Source organism: Eucalyptus grandis, chromosome 5 (genome assembly GCF_016545825.1).
Source record: "Eucalyptus grandis isolate ANBG69807.140 chromosome 5, ASM1654582v1, whole genome shotgun sequence".
NCBI classification, from domain to species: Eukaryota; Viridiplantae; Streptophyta; class Magnoliopsida; order Myrtales; family Myrtaceae; genus Eucalyptus; species Eucalyptus grandis.
This window is the reverse complement of record NC_052616.1, coordinates 43,926,530-43,950,445: the sequence shown is the minus strand read 5'-3', so window position 1 is coordinate 43,950,445 and position 23,916 is coordinate 43,926,530.

Below are 23,916 nucleotides of genomic sequence, written 5' to 3'. Positions count from 1 at the left end.
ATGTAGGGCAGATCAACATAGGTTAAGTTTCAAATGATGATGGACCAAACACCTCCGAAAAATCCACAAAATATATATGACATACTCAATGTGATTTAATGTAGAAATTTTTTCCAAATTCAGATCACAAGAATCAATATGAAAATAGCAAATTCGGAATAAGAATAGAACCACAAGTCAATCTAAAAAATTGCAGAATCGACTTGTTTCTGAGATTTTTTTGAGGCCCAAACAATCTCCGTTGAAGACGTGAGACCTATCGAATCAAAGGTCTCGAAGTCTATTTTCTAAGCTTAGAAAGGATTGAAGTGAAAAATGTTGCGGAAAGCGAGCAATCGAACAATAAAATAGACAGAAGAAGAAAATATATTGGACATGAGATTTATGTGGTTCAATCATAGAGGCCTATTTCCACGGGGAGAGGAGCGACGAATTCGCTATAGATCAAGCAATACAAGGGAGACTACACACTCAAGTCACTCAAACACTCATGGTATTTCTCAAGCCCAAATTACACCAAATAATGCACGAAAGAATTATAAATGCAAATCTTACCACAAGATATAATTTGACTTCAACAATAAAATTGTGACATCCTAAAATTTCAGCCCTATTTTCAATTGAATGAATTGGACCTTTCATCGATGCGCCTATAGTGCTATTCTCTGAGCTGATCACTTACGAGATAACTAAAATATATGTGAAAGCCATTAAGGGATTTTAACGCAATAAACTTGAGAATTCGACTAGGAATCGACTACTTGACCATGCTAGTCTACAAAGGTCATTATGGCACAATTAAAAATTGATCGAGATCAGAGATAGGTTGGTTTGACCGAGATAGGTAATCAAAGTTTGGGTAATTCTACCAGATTGCAAGATTCTTGTCGATCGGCACTAGACTAATTTTTTTGTATGCCCGTATTTAAAACCTCGAGATTTTCATGACCACTGAGAGTCATCAATGTGTCCAAGATGTACATTGTGGCTCGAAATAAATCGATCATGGGTCTATTGCACTAAAAATTTCTAAAAGCTACTCGATAGACTAAAACATGCTCAAATCGCGTCAGATTGAAATTAATTGTGAATTTGAACTCAATTTCAAAAATTGAAAGTTCTGTCATGTCATGATTTATTTCAGGACCATTGATTCATCCTCTAAAGATTTTTCTACAAACCAAGATTTTTGGTAGAAATTCAAAATATGATTGTTTTTGTCCGGAAAATTTAGGGGATAGTTTTTTATTGCGTTGTTGGGATGCAAGTTGGTTCTATTAGCAAGAAAAAATATCAATTTGGTCGATGACACCTTAGTGAAATTTATGGGGATTGAATTGAATTCAATTGAAGAGAAATTTCATTCAATTTGGGGAAATTAAGTCCAAATTCGTAGCTCCCATGGTCCCTCACCTTTTGGACCATTTAGGACTTGTTTTAGGGAGAGTTTGATGCACAAAATTGGTGAGGAGGTCTGCCATTGGAGGTGGGACCTTGTCAAGGGGACAAGGAGATAGGATGAAGCTTTGAGGGACCCTCCACAAGGTAGCCGGTGCTTCTTCTTCCTCTTGCATTCTGCTTTCTCCATTTCCAACCACCTTGAGCTCCCAAAAGTTGCAGAAAACCGAGCCCCAAGCCCCTACCATCACCGAGCCGCCCGTATTGCCACCGCTCACCATCGCGCCATCCACGAGCCTCGTGCAAGTCGTGCCCGTCCCAGCGCCCATCCGTGCATCATTCCACTTCAGCCATGACCCCAAGCCATCCCCCATGCCCATCAAACTTAGCCGGAGCCCTGTCGTCGCTGTTCCGTCGCCGTCCGCCTCCGCCGAGCCCTGCTGTAGCCATCCGCCAGCCACTCTTGTTGTTTCTAGCCCAAATCGCCACTCAGCTCACTCCCTCGGCCCATAAAAAAAAGTCAAACCCAGCAAGCCACCATGGGCTTCGAGGCCCATTTCCAAGCCTTTCCCAACCTTGCTTGGTGCTACCACTTGAGTTTGTTGCCCGTCTCCGCCTTGCCATTGTCGTGAACTCATCGGATTTCAAAACCGGTGAGTTTACTCACTAAACTCTGTTTATGGAGTTAATGATACTTAAGGATTGATTAGTTTAGGCTAAGTATGGTTTAAGTGATTAGTTAGAATGAATTAGTGATTCAATTATTCGTTTATGCATGTTAGGTGGTTAGAGTAGCTTAATTAGCAACTAGATAGGTTGTATTATTTATCTAGTTAGGTTTGGCAATTTTCAAGCCCGTTTCGGTATTTAATGAGGCTTTTCCAGCTTAAGTTTGTATTTATGGCATTTATTTGTATTTATTTAATTATTTATTATCTTCCAAAAATTATACCGGGATAGTTGGTGATCGGAATTTCGTGTTGATTGTAATAGTGTGCTTGATTTATTTAATTGAATGATATTTTGTGCAAATTGAGTAATGATTGTAATTTTGGGTAACTATCCCTAAATTGAGTATTTTCGGTATTTAATTAGAAAATACCGAGCGTCAGTCTACAACGCCAAAAATGTGTTTATGGACTATTATAATTAGTGTGATTTTTAAAAAGAAATATATTGTATCTTGGCTAAGGCCGACCGTGTACCCACACATGATTATTTTTATCGGATACTATAAAAACGGTAAATTTTCGGTGGATGAGAACAATAAACTATATCATATATATCATAAATTATAGATATCTATTAGCTTCGGCGAGCATTTGTTATATCAGCTTCAGTGAGCAATTATAAATATCTAGCAGCTTCGATGAGCAATTATAGATATCTAGTAGCTTCGGTGAGCAATTATAGATATCTAGCAGCTTCGGTGAGCAATTATAAATATATAGCAGCTTTGGTGAGCATCTTTATATATATATATCAGCTTTGGTGAGCATCTTCAACTTAGAGTGAGTAGTGCTTGAATTGATCGAATTTTATAAATGGTATTGATGGTATGGAATCGAGTGGATCGATGATTTGATTTGAATTGAAGTGATTGGTTGAGTATTAAATTATACTGACTTGCTGGAAGGAATTGAGGCAAAGGTAAGTCTTCTATCTTGTGTGTGGCTAGATGGCCTTTAGGCATATTTCCTTCATAGTCGGAATTTAGGAGGTGGACTTGTTGAGATATTGTCTCACCTCGTCGTGGGTTAGCATTTACAAGTCCTTAGATGGTGTTCCTCCTAAGCGTTTCAGCCAGCCGAAGAAGGTTACCGAATAGATCTCTCAAATTCCTCTCCTTGGGAGCCAAGGAGACTGGGTCTACGAACTCGTGAGACCCACTGTCTGGGTTGATGCAGGTCTATCCCGGAGGGTACCCAATCAATTTAGATCATGATATCGTTACGAACGAGATGGACCCAGAGAAGGTCCTCTATAGGAGTCTGAGATTCCTATGTCGGTGCTGGAGATAGCTTTTGGCAAGGGTAAGCTAACCCTCCTAGTGGTTCAGTGATAGACCCGAGTTCCTCGGAGCCAGAGACCTCGGAGCCTTTGGTTAAGGATTCGGACGCTTAAAGGACTAGTAACTCTTTTGTTTTGTTAGACTTGTGAATATAGACTAGTATTGTATGTGACCTAGTCTGATGTGTATATAAAGTGTTTGTGTTTTTCAAAAATTTGGCCCTGCTTTTCTATCCCATCTTTTTGTTGTCTGGAGATTTATTTATTCGCTTCCGCATGCGTTAAAATGAAAGGGTCGGCGACGCATCCTAGGATGTCGCAATTTAATCAACCACCAAGGGATGGGCACACACTCAGAAGATCGAGGCGTGACAAAAATTGTTGGTATAATTCCATGGAGAAATAATCCACGGAAGTGCTCGATCACCACAGCAATTCAAGACTATGTGCTCTTTCTCCAGATATGGACGGCACGAGACCCACTACTCTCTTCATCAACAATGGCCCATATTTTTTATAAGAATCTTGACCAAATCCTAGTAGAAGTCAATATCTCTAGTTTCCTGTTTTGTTTTTCATGTACCGACTGGAAGAAGGAATTAAGTTCCTTTTCCTAATTGCTGACCATGTGAAAATTCAAACTCAATATTCAGCAACATCCAAATCTAATATAAACTTTCAAAATTAAGAAATCCATATCCACGATCAAGAAATATTATATTTGTGCCGGGTTTTCATCTAACAAGCTCAAACTCAAGACATATTTCAACAATCTCCACCTTGGCTTGACATTTGAGCTAAGTCACAATCGCTTCGTAAAAATTTGAACTCTATTGCTACTTTCCCATAGCCCCCAATGGGCCCAATTGCCATAAATATTTTCCAAGTCCAAGCCATGCTTGAACTTTGTTACAATCGAGGACCTCATTAGATCACCAACTCCACATGCACCTTTAAATGTTTCACAAGGGTTTTTTGACGCAATCTCCTTAACAGCAAATAAATCAAAATTATTATTGCATCCATATTTATTGGGACATCAAATACGTATCTTGTCAATTATAGCAATTACAGCAACCATTGGTTCTATAGGCTCTACCTCACTACAAGTACCATACGTGTCGATCATTTTGCTAGTACTAGTACTCACTACCTCAGGAGTTTCTAGTTGCAACTCCACCTCAAGCTGAACATCATTCAGATCCATTTGAATATGCACTTTCTTACCCTTCCATTGAGCTTACCATCACTTGCTCGAATATAACATGGGCAACCAAATATTGTAAAAATAGAATAATCAGCAACGTTACCTGACCACACTTCTTCGGGAGTCCGACATCCGATCGCAGTCGATGGGGATCTATTTATCAAATAGCTTACCGTACTAAGCGCATCCGCTAAAAATCTCCTAGCCATACCAGCATTAGAGAGCATTTTATTGGACGTCTCTAGTAATGATTTTTCATCAATTCAATATATATTGTAGTTCATTGGCATAAATGCGTTGTTTCACTATGCCTTCTTTCATGCAGAATTCATTTAATAACTCAAGCAAAACTCCATGTTATTGTTAGTCTGCACATGCTTGATTGTCTTACAAGTCTCTTGTTCAATCAAAGCTCTCAACTGCAAGATCCTAAGGACAACATCAAACTTGTGCCTAACACAAATTCCTATGTCTTCATCAAGTAGTCATCAATAACTGTTAGCATATATTTAGTACTCTTCCTCCAAGGAAATTGCAACAACCTACAAACATCCAAGTGAATCAACTTTGCAATTTCCATGATTTCTTTAACGGTTGTACTAAATTGCACTTTCCGCCGTTGTTCTAAATCACAGCACCTACATATATTCAAGTTCATTAGGAACATAACCACATAACAAATTTCTTTCACTTAAAACTTTTAGGCTTTTCTCGCCAATGTGCCCCAAACGTATATGCCACAATTCAAACTCTCGAATAGATGCATCCAACGTCTCCGTAGCGAAACTTTTCATTGTCTCACCTTGAAGCTCATATATGCCAATGTGTTTGATTCCTTTATTTATTATCAAAGCACCTAAAAAAAATTTAGAATTCCACATTCTGAAATATATCGATATCCAGCTTAATCTAGGGCACTCGAGCAAATTAATTTTTTCTTCAACTCTAAAACATGCCTCACTTAATCAATGTCCTCACGATATCATTATGCATTCTAATTTTAACATTGCCAACACCGACAACATCATATTCAGCATTGTTCCCCAATTGCACTTTACTATTATCCATGCATTGATAAGTAGTAAATCAGTTTTTATTTGGTGTAGCATGAAATGAACAATCAAAATCTATAATCCATCCATCGAATGATGAATTATTAGTGGCAAACAAGACATAATCGGCACTATTAGCTACAATTGCAACATCATTTATAGAATCAACTATAATTCCCTTACCCTTCTCATTCTTCAACTTAAGAAAATTCCTTCTAAGATGCCTCCTCTTGCCACAATTCTAATAGATAGCATCACTAGTCCTAGACTAACTATGCCTGCTCATATCAGTACTACTCTTATAAACACGTGTTCTAGATCTTCCTTTATTTTCACCTACTAAAGTAGTAGATAGATATTCCTCATATTCTTTTCTATGGATGTCCTCACCTAGAATCAAATCATAAACCCCATCAAACGTCAAACTTGTTGACTCAAAGTAATTATGAAAGGCAGTAATAGTAGTATTCCAACTATTAGGCAATAAGGATAATAGAATCAAAGCACATACCTCATCATCAAAGTCAATCTCAACTAAACTCAATCAACTAACAATCACATTGAATTCATTAATATGATATGCAACTGATGCACCTTCACTCATCTTCAAATTAAACAGACATCGCATCAAATAGACCTTGTTAATTGTAAAGGACTTCTCGTACATATCCCATAGAGCTTGCATCAAATTAGCAGTGGTTTTTTCCTTCACGATGTCAAATGTGACATCACAAGCCAACGTTAGCTGAATAACACCTATAGCTCGTCTATTCAGCAAATCCCAATCAACTTGCTTCATCGTCTCTGGCTTTTCCCTAGACAAAGGTAGGTGTAGTTTCATCTAGTAGACATAATCTTAAATCTACATCTTCTAGAAACTAAAATCATTTCCATCAAATCTGTTGACTTTCACTTTTCTTTCTTTTGTCGCCATCAATTTGCTTCAACTCAGCCAAGTTTAGCTTTGATACCAATTGTTGCAAAAAGTGAGCGATCAAATAATAAAATAGACAAAAGAAGAAAATATATCGAACACGGGATTTACATGGTTCAGTCGTAAAGACCTATGTCCATAGAGAGATGAGCAACGAATTCACTATAGATCAAGTAATACAATGGAGATTACATATGCGAATCACTCAAACATTCACGGTGTTTCCCAAGCACCAATTACACTCAATAATGCACAAAAGAATTATACACGCAAACCTTACCACAAGATTTAATCTAACTTCAATACTAAAATTATTGATGTAATTCCACGGAGAAATAATCCATGGGAAGCGCTTGATCACCACAGCACTTCAAGACTTTGTGCTCTTTCTCCAAATATGGATGGCACAAAGGCCCACTACTCTCTTCATCAACAACGGTGTAACCACTTCTTTTTTTTAAAAAAAAAAATAGAAAGAACATCCCATATATTTAATAAGAATCTTGACTGAATCCTAGTAGAAGTCAATATCTCTTGTTTCCTATTTTGTTTTTCATGTACCGACTGGAAGAAGGAATTAAGTTCCTTTTCCTAATTGCTGACCTTTTGAAAATTCAAACTCTTATATTTGGCAACATCCAAATCTAATATAAACTTTCCAAATTAAGAAATCCATATCCATGATCAAGAAATATTAATTTTTTTTCTCTCTCTTCTTTTCTTCTTCTTTTCTTCTTCTTTTTCTTTGGCCGGTTCGTGGTCGGCGATCGGCCGTCGAGGTTTTCATCGTCTCACGAGCTCAAACTCAAGACATATTTTAAAAAAAAAAAAAAAAAAAAAGAAAAAAAAAAAGAAAGAAAAAAATCATCTAGGACCTCAATCAAGCCAAAACATTAAGTTACTCACAAAGGTACAAAAATTGCATATTATTGAAAATCAAGTTCAATTAACCACAAACTCATGATCAATCCATAACAAACTTCAACAGATCATCAAACAACTTCATTATCATCAAATCTAAGCATATTATATGGATATAATTTTGAATCCTAACCCCGATCGGATATGTTGATCTTGCCTCATCATATTTGAGTTCGAGAATACCAATTTGGTTGTCAGTTTCTTCAACCATGGGAGAAAACTACTAGTTCACACTGATCGGGTGGTGCTCGGAGGTATCGCCAGCCACCAAAGGATCGAGGAGAGGAAGAAGATCACTAGGGGGCTGGGTGGCGATTGGTGGATTGTCGGCATGGGGCCGGTGAACGGCGACAAGGAGGAACCGGTGAGAGGCAATTCAGGAGAGAGAAAGGGTGGAAAAGAGGGGAGACAGAGAGAGAGGGATTATGATCTTTAGTTTGAGAAAATTTTCTACTAAATGAAACCCCTTGAAAATTGTAGGGAAAGTGGCTTTTATACTAGGTCCTAATCAGCGAATCTTAGCCATCAATCCAATCTAATTGTAAAAAACTTGATTTAATGGCCAAATAAAATTTTTAAAAGGTTAATCATCCTTAAGATGTGTCATATGATCGATCGGATGGATCCGATTCCTAAAATTAGCATTTAAAATGAGACTTGCGCTTAACGGCCTAATTAAGGGTTAAATCGCAAATTTTCGATATTCAAGAGTTAATCGGCAAAATCTAGGAAATATAAGGGCGTGAAGCTAAAATTAGGTCTAGAACCAACCGGCAAAGGGCCAAATCGGCCTCATCGCGATAGCCGGTTGGACCGATTAAATTGGTTCACATTGGTTAACCAATTTGATCGGTTCTTATCCTGTTTAGGCCAATTCTTGGCTGGATAGTTCCCGTGGGTTCAAAATTTTTGCAATTTGGTTCTTGAAGAGAAAAGTTGTCCAATTTGAAGAGGAATTGTATGATTTTAATCAAATTAAGCCAATTAAACCCCATAAATGCAATCAATAGTTTTTCTATTGACTTAATTGAGTTATTATTATGACTTAATTAGTCATGGGTACATAAAATCGAGCATTAAAGGCTAAAATGAGCAATTTTGCAATTTTTTTTAACCCAAAATTGCAAATTAATTGAAGATGAATTCAATTAATGTTGCAACAAACCTAATAGACTAATTACCATGCTTAGGATAATCTAATGCATTCAAATTGACCCTGAATTAAAGTGACAAGACCAAGGTAAAAAATGAATTGATATCTAATATGAAAATTGGACCATAATCTTGAATGGGTTAATCTAAATTTCTTCAATTAAAGCTCGACGGCTCGATTTTCTTACGTTCAAAAGAGTGAAATTCCCCAAATTGGGAAATTCTCATGTGAATTTCTCAAAACAGACCTAGATTTAGACTTATCTTAAGAAAATGAGTGGAAAACAATTGTCCATTCGTGAATGATGAAAAATCTATTTTGACCCCTTAATTAAGGCTTAAAATGTTGATTCGCCTTTCAGCATGGCAATTCCAGAAATTGAATAAATAAGTGGATTAGAAATAGTTCCTAGACCAAATGTCATAAAATGAACTATACCTAATTATGACTAAAATAAAAGATTTTTTTATTTTTGGTCGATTTAGAGCCTAAAATAGAAAAATCTGGAAAACATTGTTCTTCATCGAATTTTATGAAATTTTCGATATAAAATTCATTTGGTATAAAAAAAAAAAAAAAGTATATTGAAGATTTTTTATTATTTCAATTTTGAAGTTTGACCAAAACTCAACCATTTAATTGACTTTTCTTAAAAGTTTGATTTTTTAGTCAAAACTTTGAATTTTCAAAAAATTGATTTCACGATAGTGAAATTAAGGTTATTTAATATCTTTTTGAATAAAAAACTAATTTTTGACCAGGGTTGAAGGTTGAACAAAAAGTCAACCTAAAAGTCAACCATTTGACTTTTTGGGTTTTTGTTGGAAATGAATAGGAAATTGCTTAAAATGACAATGCAAAAGCAAAAATAATGAAAACGACATTTTTTGGTTTAGAAACAAGCTTCATTGCAATTGCAAACCTAAATCTTGATTTTTTTTTTTTTATCTCTATGATGTCACCACTAAAAATCAGGTGTAAACATAATTTTCAAAGTATGCATATAACATTGAAACACTTCGCACACGTTTAGCACCTCGAGAATCACATGGCATCCCATACTACCATGCTATCTCAAGTCCAATTATTAATTACATATAGTTGAAACCCTATGGCTCCCCTGGAAACCTTCGAGACATTGTCTTGTTCCCTTGAGCACGGCATCCGAAATCCATTGGACATCATTTGATTATAACACATCTCGTGAACGGCATCCTCATGGGGGCATCCTGTTGATGTGGGGTATCATCTCATTCTCACTAAGGAAGCATTCCGTTGACGTTGGGGCATCGTCCCAAAATCCATTGTTGACAATGTTCTTCATATGACCACATGAACCAAACATTCAAATAATCCATTTATCTTTCTCATTAGTTCGAGTATGAATGCCCCAAGGGCATGCCAAGCAATGTGTATCTCATGCCTAATTGTATATGCGACAATAAAGTAAGTGGAGCACAAAACTAGAATCGTGGCTTGACCCATGATGCTCGAGTGCCGGCCTAGGTCAAACTCAAATCGAATGATACACCTCAATATCGTCGAACCAAGAAAGTGACTTGGCCCGACACACTTCCACGCACATCCAAGAACGATTGGCATTCTAGGTTCGGCAGTTCGATGTAAATTCAAGCTTTTACCATGACCTACGAACATCTATATGCAAAGATCACACCACATAGCACTCATAAATCCATCCATGGCATTCATATAGTAAGATAAAGCATAAGTAGCAAGATCAAATGATCCAAAATGACAATCATGGCAAGTCTAGCCTAAGTGAATCTTTTCTACAACTCACACCAAGCCCAAGAACCTCAACTCTCACAAACTTACTCCTTGATCAATCCTGAACCACATAACTATAGTATATCACGAGCAAACCATACAAAATTAATCACATGAGGTTCCTCAACCTAGAATAGTCCTATGACACTAGAGGCGGTCCTAAATCCAAGTCATGTAACTCAACGGCCTAACCGACGTCTAGGAAATCTACTTACTAACAACCGGGACGAGATGAAGGGTGTTAGGTGGTGGCTTGAGGATGGTGAGTGAGCGGGTAGCAGCTCGCAGATAGTAGGATGATAGATGGTGAAGGGGGAGCAGCTCGAACGGATGACATCCAAGTGACTTATGGATAGTAGCAGCAATGGCGAAGCGTGCTTAATGGTGGCGAGCGAAATCAAGGCGAAACATAAAAAAAATAGAGTTATTTTACCTATTTTAGAATAGGTGCAAGCGTTGAGGAGAATGGGGGGAAAATAGAGAAAAAGAGAGAGAAGAGAGGAAGGAGGTGGTTGGTTGAGTACAAGGGAGAGAGGGAAAGAGAAGAAGAAGAAGAAGCAACTTGAAGGGGAAGCATGTCCATCAAATTAAATGCTTAATACATTATTGTCCTTCTTTCATCATAACCGAAAGATTAGGGAGCAAGAGCAAATCTTGGCCCTTCATCAAGCCATGTGCCTTATCCAAAATCAAAGGCTATGATGGCTTCTTGAAACTTCAATTATTGGCTAGACTCAAAGGGTAATTTGGTCCATTACTCTCATCCTATCCAAAAGTGGCACCGATCTCATTGTCCATGGCCTAACAAAGTTTGTCTCACCTCAATTTAAATTTTAACAAGCTAAATTGGCCTCGCCTCTAGGTTCGTTAATGTCTATTTCCTCAATTAATGCACTAATGGGCTCACTAAAATCACTTCAATTGAAAAGGAATGCCTTGATAATATCTACAATCGATACTCACAATTGGACCAGGACTTGTGGCTAAGTTTTGACTGGAAACAATTTTAGTGCGACCTATGTGAATTTAGGTGGTGTTGGCATAATTCACGCGGCTAGACTCGAACTAAGTTCGACGCTTCTCTATGGTTTTATGCACGACTTTCAATTGAGCTTGGTCAATCCATGAATGACCCTCTGTTGTCATGTAATCAAGTAGGATCCATCAGCTTGCCTTGACTCACGGTTGTTTGGGGTCGAATTAGGGTTGTTCACGAACAATACATTGACCGTACAGTGTCACCTACGACCAATATATACTTGAGCTAAATCAATCTATACCTGTCTATTGATTGATTTGTGACGGCACATTGTCAACTATGGTGATTCTTATGATTGAGCTATCCTTTCATGGTCGATTGCTCTTGTCTATCGCAACCTTGATACTAAATTGCATTGCTCGTAATTAGCTAGTCAACTCATGAGCAATCCCTATGATTAAATCACGACCTATCTTTGTTATTGACGTATCGATCCTTAGTTCATCCCTTGCAATCTAAATAGGGGTTTGAATCAATGATGTTACACAACATCATCATACTTTTTACATTTTGATGAGTCCTCACAAAATTGCGTATCAAGTAAATAAAGAATAAGCACAGCTAGACCATTAGCATAATTAATAGCCAAATGAGAAAAAATTAGTGTGATGTTCTTGATTAAACTTGCTTGAGGTATTGTCCACTTTGGCCATCCCATATTGAGCCTCACAATTTTGTCTCTTAATGTACACATGAACACCTTCCCAAGAGATTTCTTATTTTGGGAGTGCTCTCACCTGAACATGCTTAATTTTGGAGTTTCAAAATTAAGTATTGCTATTATGTCAAAAGGTGCTCTGTAAGTTAATTTTAGTTTATACACACACATACACACATATAAATAATTCCAGTTTTAGCTTACTTAAAATATTATTCGCTTTGACCCATCTCATATTGAGTCTTAGGATTTTGTCCTTTGACGTATAGGTGAGTACCTCCCTAAGAGGTCATCTATCTTGGGAGTACTCCCGCCTGAGCATACTTAAATTTGGAGTTTCAAAGCTAAGTACTACTGTTACGTTAAAAGGCTCCTCTGTGAGTTAATTCCAATTTTCACACACAAATATATATACATCTTGGAATCGCTTTTCCCTATTCAATACACGGTTCAATTCATTCTTGCCCTCATTGTCATCCTAGAAGTATGCCAAAATTTTCTCTAGCCTCGGCAACGACTCACTATCCTCATTGGATCAAGTTATTATAGACCCACCAGTTTTCGCATGGTTTGTTCCTAAACCACACACCTACTAGAGGGGGTATCGCTCTGATACCATATTATGATGCCCTAGATTTAACTCACATGAAGTATTGTCCACTTTGACTTGTCCCATGTCAACCCTCATAGTTTTATCCTTTGACGTACAAGTAAGCACCTTATCAAGACGTCACCCATCTTGGGAATGCTCCCACCTGAGCACGTTTAACTTTGGAGTTTCAAAGCTAAGTATTGTCATCACGTCAAAAAGGCATTTCCGTGAGTTAATTCCAATTTTCAAATATATATCTCAAAATTGCTCTCTTCATGTTTAGTGCACGGCTCATTTCATTTCTACCCCCTTTGCCTTCCTAGAAGTCTACTTGGAGTTGCTCCTTGTCTAGGCCCTTTAGCCCTGGTGACAACTTCTCGCGTTCGTCGGGCTGAGTCGTTACAACTAGAAAGAGATGAAGTAACATTTTAAAGGTCCTCTTTCACGTAACCATCCTTATGTAGCACCCACTAGGCATGAGGCCTCCATATGTGTAAGAAAATTATGTTAGGGACACTTTAAGACACGTTAGAAGTTTAATAGAAAAAAAAATGGAGTTGGATGAACACTTGCCTGAGAGTGACATCAACATATGACTATTTAAGGAAAGTGATTTCTTGCTAAAAAATCCCTAATCACTTCCTAAATAAACCTTGTCCTTTGGAGATTATGAGAGGCTATTATCAATAGAGAGGTTGGGATACATTGGAGGGAGGTGAACCACATGTGAGAAAAGAAGGAAAATTCTTCTCCGTGGTTTCCATTGGTAGGGCTCTTTCCTCGCGTAGTCCGCGCTCGCACGCCCCAGCCTCCGCGCCTCGCTGTTGTGACCAACAGCTATGCTGGATCCTTAGCTGTTTTGCCAGTCCATTCCGGTGTCCCTCTAACTCCAGCGTTGACGCAGCGAGCACAGACCTCGGAGCTCCTCCATCATTGCGCATCAGTAGTGCCTAGCTCTCTTGGTCGCGATAACCATCCCCGCAAGAAACCAGTCAGCTTCACTGTGCTCGCTGTCATTTGCCAGTCACTGATCACCGTGAGTCTCCTTTGCCCTGCCAAGACGCCGCCAAATGCTGCTGTCCTAGCCTCATCGTTATGGAGCTCCCTGTTGTGCCGTAGCCACACCCAATGAGCACAACTCGTCGCTGAGTCCTTGCCGTGAATCCCTTTTGCCTCGCCGGTCATTGCCGTGATCATCTGGCCAAACTCTGCGAAAGTCTCATTGCCGGTCGTCGTTGGAAACCAATTTTCCAAATTAGGTTGTCTCTTAAACCAAATTCAATTCAAATATTTGAGAGACAATTTACTCTTTTAAGTCTTTGCATGTTTATAATAATTGGGATTTGATTTTTCAGACAAAAGACTGGATCCCCAATTAATTTTGTCTCCTATTTTGGTTTGATGAATATTTGATTACGTGGGGTTTACATGTTGCATGTCAATACTTTATGAAACATTCCCATTTTTAAATTAGAAAAAAAAAATGCATTGTATTTAGGATAGATTGCGTTAGCCTAAGTTTCCTAATTTAGAATTATATCATTAGTAACCATAAAAAAAATTTAGGAAATTACCTCATTTAGATTAGGATTTAATATAAATTATACCCTAATTTAAGTTGGGCTGCCCTATTTCCACCCCCATTTTGGCCAATACACTCTTTTTTCCACTCAACTTATTGAAATACCCTCCTCTCTCTTCAAATTATTGTTTCTTTTTTTCTTTTATCAAGCTAACCGACAAAAATACCTTTATTTTTATCATCTCTCTCATCAGTTTCATAATATAAATGTTACATTACACTCAAGAAAATATCATTTTTATCATGCATATCATTGTAACTTTGCCTAGAAAATGTTGTCAATTTTAATTTGTGAAACTATATTTTCAATGTTCTATTTATGACAACTTATGAATACACAATTAATTCCCCATTTTTTTTCAAATAGTATGCGTGAAACTATATTTCAAAGTCAAAATTAAAATTCAATTTAATTATCTGACCAATCTTGATCAAAAATGGAAAGAAAAATTGATCACGAAAAAGGTTTAAATTGTTAGAAGTGTGATCAAATATTAAACATATTTATATTTATATCATATCTAAATATTAATAAAAGATAGGGAAAATTTTAATTAAGGGCCTAAAGTGGAATTGTTTTCTCAAAAAAGGACCCAAAATGGACATTGTCTCAAACAAGAACCTGAAGTGACCAATTTAGTTTCAGATAATGGTCTTAACTTAAAAGCCAACCAAATCTTATTTGCATCTAGGGGTATTTTTGTCTAAATACTTTATTTCCTTCTTTTTTTAATTTATTTTCTCGTTCTCTTTCTTTTATCCATCATCATCATGCCTTCGCCTTTTTCACTCTTTAGATCGCGTTCTCCAAAGTCCATCTTTATCTTCCTTGCCGAATTAGCTAATAACACCCTCAACTTCAATTGTCATTGCCCTCAACAACAATTCCAGTACCTTTGTTGAAAGATGAAGGTCAATCCAATCCAAGCCCTAGATTGAGCACGAGTGGACCAAGATGTGACACTCAGCTTGATTCGATCCCCACATCTTGTGGTCGTGGTCAAGCACGAAGCAAGATGAGGTGTAAGCCATTAGCTTGCTGCCCTCGTTGTCATCGATGCTTGAATTCAAATCGGTGGTCACGCAAGCTATGATCGATCTTAGCAAGGAGAAGCCAGATTGAAGTGCCTAAGCCAAATTTATTAGAGGTTTTTGAGGATTCTCTATGATACTCATGTGCATTAATTTGTTCAGTGAAATACATGGTTTTGGGATTTTCTAAGCGATTTTGCACTTTTTTCATCTTTTTATTCTCTCTCAAATTTGTGTAGATAATATTTTGGAGTTAGAGAGGCAAATTTGTTTGAACATGTGTAGACTAGAGTCATTCGTTTTTTAGATTGAGTGTTGTCTAATTCGAATCGCCACCAAATGCGAGTATCTTCAATCACGGGTTAGAATGATTTAGCAGCCTTTGAAAATAACCAGCATGCACGACACAATTGGACCCTCTCAAGAAACCACATATTCCACCTCAATGCAATCTGCGTCTATGAATGTTATGAATAATCCAACCTGGACCCAATAAAACATTCACAAGAAGCTATAAGTGAAAGTTATCGTGGCATAGGCAATTTCATTGGCGGGGAAAGCATAAAATTGTTACTTTAATTGCCATAATAAGTTTTTACAAGCAAATTGAATAAAAACAAAACTCACTTATGGATATTTCTTAATTCTCAAGTTCATTATCATCATCGAAGAAGGTGAGTGGTGGCGAATAACTTAAAAACTGACTTATACCGAAATCGATGAGTTATTGGGTGAGGATGCAAAATTGCATAATGTAGAGCACTCGCTTTGAAGTTTGCTGATGGGGAGGCTGCAGAACTAAAGTATGCAATTTGCAGTTTTGCAAAACTGCATAACTTCTCGTATATCTTTTCATTTTTTCCTTTTACTAAATTGTTCAAATTGTTTTGCACATGTGCAAGCTCGTGTGTGAGGAGTCTAATGCATTTGTCAAGAAGGAGGTGAGCAAGATGAAAAAAGAATGAAAAAAAAAAACAAAAAGGAAAGAAAAAAAAGTCTTTAAACGAAAATACCCCTAGCTGCAAATAAGATTTGACTGGCTTTCAAGTTGAAACCCTTATTCGAGACTTAATTAGTCACTTCAGGCCCTTATTTGATACAATGTCCATTTTAGGTCATTTTTTGAGAAAACGGTTCCACTTTAGGCCTTTAATTGAAATTTTCCCTAAAAGATAAGCACATAAAGGGGGAAAGAGAATCTTCTTGTTGTTCTACTCTAATTATAAAGAAAGTAATTACTAGCCATTGTAGATTTAATCTTAGACTAAGTGTATCAAAACTTTAAAATATGCTTAAAAGTTCCTATGGAAAGATCTGATATGAGTTTAAAAGTGAAAAAAAAAAAAAGTGTAAATAAGTTTTCGACCCCATCTTGCAATTCACATTAAAATGTAAAAAGCTCAAAAGAAAGTACAAATTAGAAATATTTAACTTTAAAAACTTAAAAACTGATTCTGAAAAAACATTTACAATGTCAAAATTGGCTAGATAATTAGATTGAATTTTAATTTTCACTTGAAATAAATTTTCCTTCAAACATGTGATAAAAAATAAGCAATTGATTGGGTATTCATAAGTCATTATAACTAGAAATTTCTAATCTTATCTGTAACTTTTGTGATTGAAATATGAGATCATAAATAAAAATTAACAACCTTGTCTAGGAAAAATCATAATATGATACATGGAAATATAATATCTTTTTGGGTGTGATTTGACATTTATATTGTGAAATTCGTAAGATTATGAAGATAATAAAAATAAAGGCAGCTTTGTGGGTAAGTATGATTAAAAAGAAACAATAATTTGAAGAGAGAGGGGGATATTTTGGTAAGTTCATAAAAAAGGAGCGCTTTAGCCAAAATGGAGGTGGAAATAGCACTGCCCTTTGAGTTAGGTCATCATACATTTAAAGCAATTTTATATTTTAGCTTTAAAAGAAAATCAGAAAAATATTGAGTGCATATCTCACATAGAATTAATTAGTTAATATCCATCTCATAATATCCATGTCATTTAATGAATATATGCTTAGGCTTACATAAATCAAATTGCATATCATATTAAATTAGTTCATGATATTCTTGCTCATTTTTAGAATTAGGTCTTACATCTTGGAACCTAAAACCAATAGAACAGGAGATAGAGTTGGAGTCAGACAACTTGGAACTGGCGAAGTCTTTGGTGGAAAGTACACCAGTCAATTGGGAAATAGAGGCGTTGATTTGTGAAATGCAGGCACGTGTGAAATCTTTTCCAAGGCTAAAAATAACCCATTGTCGAAGAGAATGCAACAAAGTGGTAGATTGGGTTGTTAAGACCCACCGGAGAAAGGCCCTTCCGGCTAATTGGGTTTATTATCCCCCTTCTTGTCTTTTGGACTTGTTGTGTTCTGAAGCTCCTGCTTCCACTATCCTTACTTGAATGAAAATGCTATAAACTCTTTCTGGCAAAATAAAATAAAATTCAAGTGCCAGGTTCTGCCTTAAAACTGGAACCATGCTCACCTGTACAAATTAGAGATATGCTTTTTCTTGACCAATTTTTTTACAACTCTTAAACTTCTAAAGAAAATGGCTTCCCCGACAAGCACAACATTTACGTTGGAAAAGGTGCTTGGCTCGAAACTTTAAACCAGATAATTTGTAGGCCTCCTGCGGAAAAAAAAAAAAAAAACTAAAAGTGAACTGTGTCGTTACCGACCTTTAACCGGCTACGTCATACACAAAATCTTTAATTAGCCCGAATCTCTTGCATAATGACAAAACTCAAGAAGGTAGGGGTGGCTTGTTTCTGTTTTGACGGAGGAAAAAGCACAAAGCGACGGGGCAAAAGAGATGAATTTATTGGCTACTAATGACAAATACCATGAATAATATTTTCTAAATCAAATGGAAAGCCCTTTGCAAAAGCATTGGGCTACGACAGATCAGCTAAAAGGGAAGGTCCTTTCGAGCACCCAGACAGAACACGTTGGATTGCACTAAGTGCATAAGTTGAGCCGAAAGATCATAAAAAAAAATATTTAAAAAAAATCGTTTTTACCACTTAAAATATTTAGTCAATGAAAATTATTTTTATTATTGATAACAATTTATATCTGGACACTTTTGTGGATGATGAAAATATCTTCCATTCGTTCATTTTTGCAAGAAAAATCAATGATTTTTTTATATAATATTTTTAAATAATTCATTTTATGTTAAATAAACACACTCAAAATTTGTTCCAGTGCCGTTTGGGAAAGATTTTTTTTTGCTGAGTGTTTTCTTAACTAAATATAATCGGATAGATGCAAAACGAGGCTCCGACGGAGGCACGACACAGGACGTGCATCGCTGTTGCTCGTGGGTGCTCTATTTTTTTATTTGGCAAAGTTTGTTCACGGGTCGGAAAGCGACAGGGGACCGGAAAGGCAAGAGAGGGGAAGGGAAACGAGGACAGAAAAATAAAAAATTAATCTAAGCCTTTAATGGCCTTAGTGATGAAGTGTCAATCTCTCAATAAGTAACATTAAAATTTGAACTTATTTCTCATTTTACAAGATTTCAATCCGTAAATCGAAGGTGTGGGGGCATTAAAACTCCACATGGACATGTTGTCATGCGTTAGACAAAAAGAAATTTGCTAAGGGTTTATTTTATTTTGTCAGTCACATGTAAATGATTATAAATGGACAGGACACTCATGGTATTGTCCCTCTCCCATTCACATTATCTACTATACTAATCATCATTTCATAGTAAATGCATGTTCACATGGTATTGCATCATCTAGATGTTTTATCATTGACATAATCAATATTATTATACATGCATTGACAAGAATGGGAGAAATTACTAAAAAGAGTCCTAAATCTCTTATATTTGTGCCAATTTAGTCATAGTTTTTTTAATTATGCTAATTGAGTTATTAGCCTTTTTCACATTTTGCTGAGTTAGTTTATTTGGCCAATTTTGGCTTAAAATTGTTGACGTAAATGTCAATGGTCTAACGTAGCACTACTGCTATATAGGATGACCGATGCCGGCATAAATATATTTTACTAATATTTTGAATTTTTGATAATTTTTTTATATTTTTCCCTTTTTTCGTTTCTTTACTTTTTTTTATTTTTAACTAAGGGTTAGCAAGGGTTACTCACCAATCCTTGCATGCCATAGGTGACGGCTGGGATGCCCTTGCTAGGTTTGGGCTAGGCGAGGGTCGCAATGCCCTTTTTGTGGATGGCAAGAGCATCAGGCAAGGGCCAAGCCCTTGCTATGGTCGACAAGGGTTTGGCGGCCCTATGCCCAATGCCACTAAGTGTTAGTCGGCGACCCTTACCAGCCCTTATTCCAAAAAACAAAAAATAAGAAAGACAATAAAAAATAAAAAATAAAAAAAAAACAACACAATATGATTAAAATATTATTAAAAAATGTTCACGTCAATACTGGTCATGACACATAAGATGCACACACATTACTAATTTTTGGCAAAATTTATTAAATGAAGTTAATTGGCAAAATGTGAAATTGTACAAGATTCAATTAACATAATTTAAATATTTATCATTGAATTGACACATGTTAAATAGGTTTAGAATTTTTTTGATAACTCTATCGACAAAAATGTGGTTATCAATACTAGTCGCAATCTATATCGCTTTACTTTCAACGCAAGACAATTAAAATCCATTAAAGAATGTAGAAATAAACCTTCTTGTGGATGATTAAATGAGATCGACAGATCCTAGATGATGGGAAAAATTCGTTACATACATCGGGTATATGCTCATTGACCTCTCATATGTTTTGTAGACTTCACTCATGAAATTCATCTGGTCTATAAGTTGTGAACAACGGCGTGATCATTTCGAGGTTGGCGTGATCGAAATCTTTTAACATGTCTAGCATTCTTCAAATTATACTCGCTTTACTAAAATTAAAAGCTACGTAGAGAAACTTCTATGATTCTTTTTTATGATGAAGGGGTTGGCGCGGCTACGTTGGCTACATAGTGGGGAGCACCACCCGAGTCTAATTTTTTTAATCTGTTGCTTTCCATAAACTATGTAATCAGGTGGAGTCGTTAATTAGGTCTAATTGACAAAACAATGAAAAGGAGACAAAAAAGCTTTAACGGAAAAAATTAGGTCTATTGTTTTTCCATAGGCTATAAAATTAAGTGGGGTCATTAATTAGGTAATTAGGTCATGAATTTGACTTCCATTAAAAGAAATAATTCTATTGGGATCGCCATACGTGAACCTCGTGCCGTGCACGATTTATCATACAAAAACCAATTAAAATGAAACCTGAAAAGTCTGAGCATAAGAATGATGTTGTGTTAGATTATCATTAGATTTGTTACAGACACACCTATTGATTTAAGCTTTTCGGTTTTACTTTCTAATATTATATGAAAAGCCTTTTGGATTTCACTTTCTAATATTGTATGAAAATCAGGCTTTGCCCTAGTTTATTTGGAGTGTGCGTTTACCCCATTTGTTAAATTCCACATGTCGTCCTAATTCATTTTGCATGCAAGAGAGGGTTGAAATATCACATATCGCTTGACTAAGAGTTTATATGCTCTAAAAATATATGCGGTCTCCCTCCACTTATCAACTTAAGTTTTTTGTTAATAGGTAGAGAATCAAAAGTTTGAGCAATTAATATTTATAAAAGTAAGATTCGCAAACATGAATAGAAGATTGTTGTGTTCTAAAATACGATTTCCTTATTGTTCTTCATAATTTCTATAAGGTTATTTATTTGATTAAAATTTTTTGTTAGTCTGACATGAGAAACTTTTAAGTAATTATGGGATTATTCGAAATCAGTAAATGTTTCTTACACGCAAAGGAGTCACAATAGATTAAAGAATGAAATACTTATTGAAGACAGAGAAAAAAGGGAAAATTGTGAGGTAAGTATCATAACTTTCATTGTGGGGGGTAGGGGGCGGGACTAGCATGGGTGAGAGTGCTAGCGGGCATGGGGTACTGACAGCAACAAAGAGAATAAGTGAGTGCTCGTGTGCATGTATGATATACAGAGAAACACAGATATCCTCAAAGACACAGTATTATATGGAGCAAATGGTCTTGCTGTTTTTGTACGATTTTAATATACGTTGTGACTAATATGTCCTTGATCTATTCTAGAAAGTTTGAGTTATTCTACTTGAAAGTTTGGTGAAAAAATTGGACCAAAACTTGAAAAAGATGAAAGTTTCGAGAGTTATGTCTTTTTAAAGAATTAACTTTGTGCAATGAAACCCATACCACAAAATATTCATGAAACAAGCTTTTCACATGTTTTTATTTTTTTTTTGTGTGCAATTTTTGGACATCTGTAAAAACATATGGAACTTTTAAAATGAGTGAGGTTTCGGAGTTGGTTGACTTATCCCTCGGCCGTAGACATAGAGGAGGGAAACATTTACTCGAATCTAAACCGGTCGTTGACAAGTTGATTGCTCTTTCTCAAGGACCATATATTAAGAAACTTCTTGAACTTAGAGAGGACACAAGCACATGTACACTCTTGTGGCGAAAGACAAAGATTTGGGCGTTGACCTACGCCCAAGGACTCCTACAAATGAATGTGAATTGGCAAAGATACCTTATTCTAATGCATTTTTCATTAGCCAAATAAGATAGAGCAGATGGAATGATTTAATTGCATTAGATTAATAAATTTTAGGATTTGATCGTACATTTCAAAAACTATAAAATTCAATTGTAATTTGAAGATTCGTTTTAGAGAACATGCGGGTCGATCAACTTGCAAGGTGTGCTAGTCCAAGTCATACCATCTGATGGGTACAATGTTCTTTTTGTCGATGTCGGCGCTAGATGACTTTGAATAACTAACCTAGCACATTCTGGATCACCGTCTTTATACCGCTGTTTAAACGAATTGTATTGTTCCGGCCCCCTGTTAGGAAAACTAACTCGGTCAAACACCGTTGACCATTGGATCTTATTTATGGGAGAAGGAACATACTTGACTCTCTGTCCACATGATCACTGGAGTTTTGACTAATCTCTTGATGGCATCGCTCCAGAAAATTTCTTTGAGGCTGTCTTCTCTGGAATTTTGCCGACACCATTCCGACCATTCGAGGGAATGGATCAGGTTCGACTTCCATCTTTGCTTTCTCTTTCTCATCAGCAAATTTTATTTTTCCTTGCCAAATAGCCTCCTAAATTACTCCCTCAAAAATAATACATAATCTGTGTTATGGCTACATGATTGGTGCCATTTACAATTTTTTCTTTACTTGAAATGGTTTAGCCTTCAGTAAACTTTATTAGGCCACCCTTTAAAAGTAAGTCAAAGGTTTCGTCTAACTTACTTTTATCGAACGAATATACTTGGGTGACTTTAGCCCTAGCCATGATAGTTTATTTAGTCTTTAACAGGCTTTAAAGTTTGACAAACATATGATTTGTTGAGCATTATCTCAGCCACGACAATTTCGACATTCGCATGTTGATCTGATTATTGCCGGAATCATGATTAAAGTCACATTCTGCTTGAAATCTTTATATGGCTTTTTTTTTTATCTCTCTCTTTTAAAAGATACACCATTGTAGTTAATTGAAACAAATCAACGACTTGGCCATCAAATCGTTCTCTTAGATTATATTATAATTTATCAAAGACAAAATTGGCAAACTCTTATTCTAGAAAGTGAAGTGAGAGATTTATTTCTCTACTCTTTAAATCTAGAAATGAAGTGATCCACTGATTTAGTGTTGTATTGATATAGCCTAGCTAAGTCTATCACCGTTACCTCAGGTCTCGATCGATAAAATTAAGAATGAATATGTCTTTCTATCTCAGCCCAATTTTGTAGCAAATTAGCTAGCAAATTAGTATACCAAGCGACAGCGTTTTTTGACAAAGACAAAGGAAATAATTAATTCCTAGGAATTCATCGGTACCTGCCACACCACACTAGTCAAGAAGTTTTAAATCCCCTAGAATAAGGTACATCATTGACCCACTCCGGATGTGGCTTTCTATAAATGGGCCTGGCACCAAAATGCGGTAATATCACATCAACCACTTGCTCAGTCCATTGTCGATATAGTTGACCATCCTACTCCCTAGGCGTAGATGATGATCTAGCCTGATTATCCAGGTAGAGATTAATCAGCAAATTCGGCCTATAAGGAATATTTCCTACATTTGATGGAATTACCACACCAATAGCCTTACATTATCGACATTCGACACTGGTCCTATTGACTGATATTTTCCACATTTAGCATTGGCATGAACAATTTGATTTGCCAAATTACTATTGTAATTGGCATTATTTTTACTAGAGTTAAGTTGGTTATTTCCAGTAACAACTCCAACTAAATTTGAGTTATAGTGACCCTAGTTAATTGTTGTAGGCCTTTGCCAAATTCTCACGGATGATGGGATGCGATGGACGATTTAGAGCGCACAGGCCTCCCGATGTCATTGTGCCGTGACTAGTTGTTGCCAACGCCATTGTCAGAATCTCATTGATTCCTTGTCCTTGCCATTACAATTTCTTAAATCG